General features: G+C 48.6%; 1 protein-coding gene across 1 annotated transcript in view; it reads left to right on the top strand.

The window, feature by feature from the left end:
• Window positions 1–3,753: 3,753 nt before the first annotated feature.
• Window positions 3,754–7,662, top strand: part of PSD4 (pleckstrin and Sec7 domain containing 4) — a 32,042-nt gene continuing 28,133 nt past the window's right edge. Inside the window, exon 1 of the mRNA XM_081796755.1 lies at window positions 3,754–3,810. The gene's annotated coding sequence lies outside the window, so the exon portion shown is untranslated. The remainder of the gene's footprint in view (window positions 3,811–7,662) is intronic.

Here is a 7,662-nt window from a genome sequence, read left to right as displayed (position 1 = left end):
TTTTTTGGCATAAATTATGCTATAATAGTAGATGTTAAATTGGTGTAAAATTCTTGCAAATCTTAGGGAAACCAAATAATGTTGTGTTTTCTCTTCATAAAATTATGAAATCCCTAATCATAGCAGCAAGTCTTAACATGCCTGATATTAAACCCAACTCTCCAAAAAGTTTGGAAAGACAGCGAAGTATGTGTTTTCGGGTTCTTATCCTCAAACCTGACGAAGCCTAAAGAGAGGGACGTTCAGCTTTCAAAAGAATGTTTTGCCTCTGGGTCTTCTGCTGCATCAAGTGTGTGGGGGTTTAAAAAGAACAACAACAAAAAAACCCCAAACCAAAAAAACAAAAAACAGTTTAAGAAATGTCCACCGGAGGTCAGCATTTTGCTGAAGAGAATCCTATATGAAATAACTAGTTCAGTTCAGGCTGGTGAAGGTTCAGTTTTTTAAAAACTCTCTGAGAAATAGCTGGGTTTTCATGCCAAGGGAAGTATATTCTCATTCAACCTCTCAATCAAGCTGTGTCCTAATTTGAGCTATTTGCCTCATGAAGTACATGAGCCCTGAGAAGTATCCAACCAACGGTGTCTCTTACTGATGTCTCTTTTCCATACGGTGAGACTCAGAAAGTTCACCAGGTCTTCTTGTATCTGCTTGAAAATCGACATCCTGTGGTTCTGTTTCCAGCTGAGGACCCGGTAGCTGGATGATTGATTGATGCATGGAATTACCACCAACCCTCTCCCCCCACCGCCCAGGGAGAATGTGCACCCGCCTCGCCAGAACTCAACACAGGAGCCCCAGTGGGCATGCCTGCAAGGGACACGGACACTTTTTTGTGTGCTGGAAAGGGGTTAATGGAGCTCACAAAAGGCAGATCAACAAAAAAGCCTGGACACTTACTACGATGAGGAGTGGATCCAGATCCAGGGAGGGAATAACCTGGCCTCTATCCTCTCCCCAGGGAAAGCCTACACACAGTCGGCTGACTGGGAGACAGAGCGGAGGTCACTGATCCTAGTGACCAGGGACCGCAAGCTGCCACACCTTGTTATCACCTCTATTCGGGGGGTCTCCCCGCCAAGGGATGGGAACGGCCAATTCTTAAAGTCAAGGCATACTCTTCCTTGGGCCTTGATGGAATCATCTGGCACCTTCTTCTTTCTCCTTGGCAGTATTCCTGATTAGTCCTGGAAGTTTTCTTTCCTTTCATCGAAGGCCTGTGGCTGAATCACAGGCGCAGGAGAGAGGTAGGCAGGGGCTAGATCCCGCCGGGCCTGACTGGTGATGGTCAGGACCACAGTCTCTGTCCTGAGGCACGAACAGGCCTTGGGAACTGTGAAGCTTACCGTGTCAGCCCCCCAGGTCCCATTTTGGGGTTCTCTATTTCAGATTGGGAGCTCATCCCCATAATAAATCTCCTGTTTTGTAGAAATCTCTCTCTATACCCTGTCGGTTCTAGTTCTCTGGAGAACTCGAATATTAGCATTTATGGAGTATTGTACAACTATTGCCACAATCAGTTTCATCCTTTTCATCACCCCAAACACACACCCCATATTTTTAGCAGTCATTGCCCATTTCCCCTTTTTCCTAGTCCTGGCAACCACGAATCTACTTTCTGTCCCTATAGATTTGCCTATTCTGAACGTTTTATACAAATGGAATCATGCAGTATGTGGTCTTTTGTGACTGTTCTTTCACTTAGTAAAATGTTTTTGAAATTAAATCCAGGGGCACCTGGGTGGCGCCGTCAGTTAAGCGTCTGCCTTGGGCTCAGGTCATGATCCCAGGGTCCTGGGATCCAGCCCTGCATCCGGCTCCCTGCTCAGTGGGGGAGTCGGCTTCTCCATCTCCCTCTGCTCCCTCCCCCCACCTCGTGCTCTCTCTCTCTAATAAATGAAATCTTTAAAAAAAGAAATTAAATCCATATTGTCGAATCATGTATCAGATAGGATGAATAATATTCCACCGTATGCGTACGCTAAATTTTGTTTATTCATTCATCAGTTGATTGACATTTGGGTTGCTCTCCTTTTGGCTACTATGAATAATTCTGCTATAAACATTCCTGTACAAATTTTTGTGGGGGGATATATTTTCATTCCTCTTGGGTATATACCAAAAAGTGTAATTGCTAGGTCATATGGTACCTCTATGTTTAAACTTTGAGGACTGTCAAACTGTTTTCCAAAGCTGCTAGATCATTTTATAATTTTATAAGCCCACCAGCAGTATATTGGGTTCCAGTTTCTCAACAGAGAGATTAACTGTCTTTTTTATTGTAGTCAGCGTGTGAAAGAGTATCTCGTGGTGGTTTTGATTTGCATTTCTCTGATGGCTAATGATGTTGAACATCTTTTTTTTGTGCTTATGAGCCATTTGTGTATCTTTTTTTGGAGAAATGTTTATTCAGATCCTTTGCCCATCTTTTAGTTGGGCTATTTGGGTTTTTTTGTTATTGAATTGAAAGATTTCTTTATTTACTCTAGATACAAGTCCCAAGGTTCACATTTTACCATGTGGATTTTTCTAGGTGTTCCAGAACAATTTCTGGAAAGACTTTTCTTTCTCCACTGAATTACCTTGACACTTGAAAAGGTGCCAATTGCTCATATGTGTGTGGATCTATATTTGAACAGTCTGATTCTGCTACATTGATCTGCTTCTCTGTCTTTATGCCATTTTGGCTTGAAGTGTTTCTTTTTTCCCTGCGATGTCTTCTTTGACTCATTAATAAGTTATAGGATTGCTGACCCAGCATCGGGGCCCCCTCTAAGAAAGACAAAGCATCAGCACTGCGTGGTAATGTAGAGCATGGACTGTAGGTCCTTCTGACTGTGTGACCTTGGTCAGGTTACTTAACCTCTCTGTGTCTCAGTTTCTTCATTATGTGAAAAGCTTCCTACTTCAGTGGGTAGTTGCGAGGATTACATGTGTTAGGACAGGTGGAGAGCTATTGCCTGGCACCTAGTTAACAGAATAAACATTAGCTGTTGGTTCCTCGTAGAGAGCCTGGTCAGCTCCATTTTAGGCAGCATCAGATAAGGAGATGGGCTTCTCCGGGTTGCCAGTCTCTAGGAGAGAGCTACATATCCCTGGCTATGTTGGAAATAGGGAATCACTTCACTCGGATTTTCACACACGGTGCCTTTACACAGCTACAGAAACAGAAACTAGATAGCGCCATCAAGTGGAATCCTGAAAAACAAAAGCTTCTTGCCAGTGTCAACCAATCTCTGAGGATACGTTTGCTAAAATAGGCTCGTTTCGAAACCCAACTATTGGCCATCACGCCATCAATTCCCGAAGCAGCCAGCAGCTAGCTAGCGCCGTAAGGGGACACGCACAGACAGCCGAAGCTCTGGACGGCAATACCGCAGTTTTCCTCGCGCCCCCGAAATACAAGCCATGGGCTCGCGGGGACCCGGAGCGGCGCGCGGCTCGAGCCGTGCACACATCTGGGTCTGGCCTCAGTTTCCGGTTTCTGGGCCGAGAGAGACGAAGCAGAGGGGCCCGGCCGTGGACGGCTCGGGCCCGGGAGAACGCAGGCCGGCGCGCCAGCCCGCGCCGCGGCCGTCAGACCAGTCGGACGGCTTCGCCCGCAGCCCGCCCCTCCGCGCCCGCGCCGCCGCCCGCCCTCCCGGAAACCCAGTCCCTCCCGCCGGCGCCCGAGCAGGACGCGCGCGGCCCCCGCGCAGCCGCCGCCCGCAGCCCTCGCGCTCCCGGCCCGCTCCCGGCCCGCGCCCGGGCGCCGGGCCATGGGGCAGCCGGGCCGGCGGGAGGCCGGAGCAGGAGCCCGGCGGGAAGTGGGTAAGGGCACGCGGGGAGGCCGGGCCGGGGCGCCCCCGCCGCCCTCGACAGTGACTGCGTGCCGGGCGCGGGGCGCGCCGAGCCGGGGAGCACCTGCGCGGGGCTGCGGGGCCTCGCGCCGAGGTCGAGGGGGCCCGCGGACGGGGAGAGCGGGAAGAGGCCGCGGGAGGGGGGAGAGCGAGCGGGGGAGGAGGCCCTCAGAGTCCAACCTGATCTGGTGACAGGGACGGCGCACGGTGGCGACAGTGCCCCACTGGGAGAGTCTGCCCGGGGCTCCACAGGCTTCTCCAGCTGGGCCGGCTGGATCTGGGTGACAGCGAGGGCTTCGCTGCTGGTGTCCGTCGCCCTGTGCCGCAGTGGCCCCCGACCTCCTCCCTGCCCTCTTGGATGTTGGCCCCTCTGAGATTCCCGGGAAGGTAGACAGTGTCTGCTCAGCTAACAAACTCACATCCCCTCTAGGGTTCCTTTCTGGTCCTAGAATGGAGTCTGGCTTGTCCTTTCAGTAGGACGGCGGAGCCAGGAATGTGCGTTCTTTGCTGGTTTCTTCCATGCTGCAAGATGGATTTTGCTGCTCTGGGCAGTGCACGCGTCCAGGCCCCTGTGTTTGTGGCCTGCATGCTAGGTCAGGAGGCCAGCATCAAAATGAGGGCCTGGGCAGCTTGGGGCTCCACCTGCCCTTGAACCTCATTAGCCCAGCCCTTTCCCCAGCCCAGCGCTGATTGAATGTAATTAGCAACTAATTGGATGTCTGTGAGCCCCTCTGCATAAGAAGTACACCAAGGTCAAGGTTAGACAGCAGATAGTGCTGAGTGATTCGTTCTTTTCTTTCAGACATGGTATTTTCTCTCTGTGGGGCCTATGAAGAAGAGCCATTCGTTCATTCATTCATTCATTCATTCAACTCAGATATTTACTGAGTGCTAACTACTAATCAGGCAGGTAGGCATCAGAAATACAACTGCTCTTGTTTACATATGAATTGTATGAGAGAGAAACAAGTAAGGGGGTGAATCACATTATTTCGGAGAGATAAATGCTGTAAAAACAAAAGAAACGGGCTGGTGATGGGCATGGTGGTGAGACAAGAGAAATTAGCCCTTAGCTAGCCAAGGGACAAGCTTTCTAAATGAGGTGGGAGGGTGTATGGTTTTCAGGCCCTAAAACTCGGGGGGCTCAGAATAGGATGTCCTCTGTTTCCATGAGCAGGGACTTCTGAGCTGCCCACGAGGGGTGAGTGAGCAATGGGTGAGTGGTGAGTAGCTCCTCTCTGGAGTCCTCAGAGTACACTTGTTGGGGGGCTTACATCAAGGCGGAACTCTAAGCCTCCCCAGAAGACAGGCTCTGTGGGCTCACTCGCTCATTCGTTCATTCAACGGATGCTTACTGAGGGCCTGTACCTTCCAGGCACTGTTCCACGTGTTCAGGATGCATCAGTGAACAATACAGTCTTCCCCCTCATGGAGCGTATTTTCTGGTGGGGAGAAATGGGTAATAGACAACAACAACAGTGATTTTAAGGTCCTATCTGATAAATGCTACGAAGAGAAAGAAAGTAGCTTAAGGGGTTAGAAGGTGATGAGCTGTTGTGTTCATAGAGTGGTCAGGACAGCCTGTGCTGAGGAGATGAAATTTGAGTGGAGGCTGAATGTAGATAAGACAGAGGCATGTGACTCTCTGAGGGAAGAACATTTGAGGCAGCAGGAATAGGAAGTGCAAAGGCCCTGAGGCATAAATAAGGCTTGAGCGTGTTGGGCATGCTGAACATGCTGGAGGAACAGGAAGGAGGCCAGTGTGACTGGGAGGCAAGCAGGCATTTCAGAGGCTCTTCTTGAATGGGGCCTCAGCCTGATGACCAGAGGCATCCAGGAAAGCAGGTGACGCCCCCAGCTGCTGTGGCAGGAAGATTCATATGCTCCCTGGCAAACCCAGGGTCAAGCCTGGTGGTTTACACTGAGCAGGGGAATAGATGATCACTAGAGATGGAGAGCATGTGTCTTGGCGGGAGGGGCATCACTTGCTTTCCTTACACCCAGAATCTGTCAAGAACACCATCATGGGCCCACAAAAAAGAGCTAAAGTGGGAGGCCGATCCCTAGTTTTTAAAAATAGGTAAAAACTCTGGAAACTGGATATGGGGAGAAAAACTCGCCTTCTTGGAAGATTCCAGTAATCTTTCATTCTTTAATTAGCTGATCTCATTAGTAGTCTTAAAAGGGAAACAGAAGAGTATATAATAATTTACATTTATTGAACATGTACTATATGCCAGGCTCTCCTTTGAGCACCTTATGTGCAAACACAGATCCTCACAGCAAGTCTGTGAGATATGGTACTGTCCCATTTCACGGATGAGAAAACTGAGACCCAGAGAGGAGGAAAGTTGCCCACTTTTACACAGCTAGTAAGTGAAGAATCAGGATTTACAATCAAGCGGTACAGTTTAGAATCAAGTGCTGAGACACAGAGACGGGGTGGGGGAGGTTTTGGCTGCAAGGATGTTTGTCCACAATGGAAAGGAATCCAGTGGCAAGGGATCCTAGCGCCTAAGAGCAGGGGGTGGTTAGAGAAGACAGTAGGGGTTAGGAGCACATTCCACTTCTTTTGTTCTTTTTAAGATAACATTTGCATGGGTTAAAAATTCTTTAGAAAGTATTTTTAAAGGTACCACTTGTATGTGTTAAAAATCTTTTTATAAATGTTAATTGAAACAGCCCTTAAGGTGCACAGTGAAAAATCTCCCTCCCCCTCCTGTGCTCTCAATTCCCCTCTTCAGAGCGATTTCTAGAGAATATTTCCAGAGATAGGTTCTGTTTGTAAAGGAGCATACAGGTATGTGTAACTTCTCTTTTTCTACACAAACAGTAATAATACTCAGTTCTGTACTTCTTCTTACTATTATTTTACTTAAGATACTTCTTCTGATTCAGGACCTATGGAAATACTTCATCCTTTTAAAATAAATGTGTAATGTCTCCCTGAGTGGAGGCACCATGTTCATCTAGCCAGTCCTCTATGGGCTTCGAAATGGTTCTCCCCATTTTTGTGTGTGGGTTTGTTGTGACGGACAGTAGCGCGTTAAGCATACGTGTACCTACATACCCACTCACTTCTGTGACTATTTCAGCAGGAGCAGTTCATGAACGCGGGATGACTGATTTAAACGCCCCGAGGCTTTTAGGTGTTGGTTGCTGCTGCCAGCCGGCCTTCCAGAGCCTCGGTGTGACTTAGAGCCCTTGCTCTTGGCAGCCTGACAGATAGAAACCCCTGGCACCACGTTCCAGTTTTCATATGTATTTCTAGTGAGTGCTGTTAGGAACCTCACGTGTGTTTTTAGCTCTTTGTCTTGGTTTAAATTGGATTTTCGTCTTGTTGTTGTTGTGATTGAATTATCTGGGGTCTTAATTAGGATTTCTTCTTCACCCCTCAAATCTCGTCCTGTCGACTGCCCCTCCCCATCTCCCCCTGCCCTGCTTGTGAGCCTCAGCTCCACGGATATATTTCTGGTAGGTTTTTCCTGGGGCCGGGATGCATTCTAGAGAAATAGATGATGGTGATCTATGTATGCATGTATTTTAAACCTACATAAATTGTATTGTGCTACAAGTCATGCTCTTCTTACTTTTTAAACCCGATGCTGTTTTTTTTTTAATTTAATTTAATTTTTTTTTTTTAAGATTTTGTTCATTTATTTGAGAGAGAGAATGAGATAGAGAGAGCATGAGAAGGGGGAGGGTCAGAGGGAGAAGCAGACTCCCCGCTGAGCAGGGAGCCCGATGTGGGACTCGATCCCGGGACTCCAGGATCATGACCTGAGCCGAAGGCAGTCGCCTAACCAACTGAGCCACCCAGGCG

This window comes from Leptonychotes weddellii, chromosome 10 (genome assembly GCF_054177405.1).
Source record: "Leptonychotes weddellii isolate Sample4059 chromosome 10, ASM5417740v2, whole genome shotgun sequence".
Lineage (NCBI taxonomy): Eukaryota > Metazoa > Chordata > Mammalia > Carnivora > Phocidae > Leptonychotes > Leptonychotes weddellii.
The sequence above is the reverse complement of the archived record's forward strand: the minus strand, read 5'-3'. Positions and strand labels throughout refer to the sequence as shown.